General features: G+C 29.4%; 1 long non-coding RNA gene across 1 annotated transcript; it reads right to left on the bottom strand.

The window, feature by feature from the left end:
• Positions 1–512: 512 nt before the first annotated feature.
• Positions 513–1075, bottom strand: LOC137411021 (uncharacterized). The gene is made up of 3 exons (XR_010981265.2): positions 1019–1075; positions 739–932; positions 513–645 (listed from the first exon to the last, which is right to left on the bottom strand). It is a non-coding gene; the product is annotated as an uncharacterized LOC137411021 (long non-coding RNA).
• Positions 1076–1973: the final 898 nt, after the last annotated feature.

Here is a 1973-nt window from a genome sequence, read left to right as displayed (position 1 = left end):
CTGTGAACCCCAAACACAGAATCCCACAACTTTTTAGTTGGGGCTTAACTTTTGTGTGTGTGTGAGTGGGTCATAATAATGTACAAACCCTAACCCAACCCCCACATTAAAACACCATATTTGTTAGTCAAAACAACTGAATCCATTACATCAACCATTAAAAAAAGTTCTTAACTCCATCTCTTTGTATGACCTTCCAATTCTATTTATCTTTTCCCAACTTTTTAAAAACAATTCAATGATAATATAAGATAAATGAGTCTGTGAGGTTTGACATTCATTCAAAAATTCACCTCACATCCAGAACCCTAACCCAACCCAATCCCTAACCCATCCCCATCCCTTACCCAACCCATCCCTAACCCTCACATTCAAAATCCCAACCCTAACCCAACCCATTAACCCAACCCCATCCCTAACCCTCACATTCAAAATCCCAACCCTAACCCTAGCATAATCTTTTTTTCCTTTTCTTTTTTTAATACGTATTTCAATATTTTTTTTAAATGTTTTTTAATACGTATTTCAATATATATATATTTCCTCTTCCTCCAATTCTGTCTTTCAAGGCTTTCAAGTTGGAAAAAGTAGAAATGGGAAGAAAGTATTTTCCAGCATCTTCTTCCCCGAACTTTCTTGATATTGCTGAAATACATGTAAAAAAGAAATATATTACTTATCTAATATTGAATGAAATAACATATACTTTAATTGATTATATTAATCAACTGAACTTACCTTAAATCAAACGTCATTAAAGAAAGAACATTGTTCATTGCTTTAGAATCCAAAGAGCCTCCAAGGTAAAACTCTTTCGTTGGATTATCAAGGTAAAACTCGTTCTCTTGGTCATGGTCTTTAAACAAATCGATCATTTCACCCCAGGTTGTGGCAAAAGTGGTATTTTCATTTTGAATCTCAGATACAATTTCCTGTGAGAGAAAATAACAACGTATTAATTAATTATTTTTTACATTTAATACACAATTATTATATGTATATTAAAATAAAATATTACCTTCATTGATGAGAAATTTGAATCGAGTTTATCAAGGTGAAGGTTTAGTTCCACACAGCTAGAGTCTCCAAAACGAAACCAGTTTTCAAAGTCTCCAAGGTAAAACTCTTTTCCTAATTTTATGAAATTTAGTGAGTCTCCAAGGTAGGCTCCACAGTTAGAACCATCTAGGCAGACCTCATAATTTGTTTTTCCCAAATTTAGTGAGTCTCCAAGGTAGGCTCCACAGTTAGAACCATCTAGGCAGACCTCATAATTTGTTTTTCCCAAATTTAGTGAGTCTCCACGGTATAACTCTTTGGCTGGGTCATCAAGGTAGAACTCGTTCTGTGGGTCTTGGTTGTTCAAAAGGTCTTCAAACAAATCAATCATCATTTCACCCCAGGTTGTGGCAAAAGTGGTATTTTCATTTTGTATCTCAGATACAATTTCCTGTGAGAGAAAATAACAACGTATTAATTTAATACAATATTATTATTTATATAAATCAAGCTCTATGAATATTAAAAGAAACTTTGTTGACTCTTGCACGAGTCTTATCTAAAAAAAAATAAAAAATAAAAAATAAAAAAATACAAAAAAAAAAAATACTAAAAAAAAAAAAAAATACAAAAAATACAAAAAAAAAAAAAAAAATCCAAAAAAAAAAAAAAAAAAATACTAAAAAAAAAAAATACAAAAAAAAAATATATACAAAAAAAAAAAATACAAAAAAAAAAATACAAAAAAATAAAAAAAAAAATACAAAAAAAAAAATATACAAAAAAAAAAAATAATAAAAAAAAATATCCCAAAAAAAATAAAAAAAAAATACAAAAAAAAAAATACAAAAAAAAAAAAAATAAATAAATAAATAAATAAATAAATAAACTTACCTCCATTGATAAGAGGTTCGAGTCCAGTTCATCAATCTGAAGGTTGAGCTCCACACAGGTAGTAGGACTCCAAGGAATGT

The sequence above is a fragment of the Myxine glutinosa genome, chromosome 1 (assembly GCF_964187855.1).
Source record: "Myxine glutinosa chromosome 1, kmMyxGlut1.1, whole genome shotgun sequence".
In the NCBI taxonomy this organism is placed as follows: domain Eukaryota; kingdom Metazoa; phylum Chordata; class Myxini; order Myxiniformes; family Myxinidae; genus Myxine; species Myxine glutinosa.
Note: the sequence above shows the minus strand (reverse complement) of the source record. Positions and strands in the feature narration are given on the sequence as shown.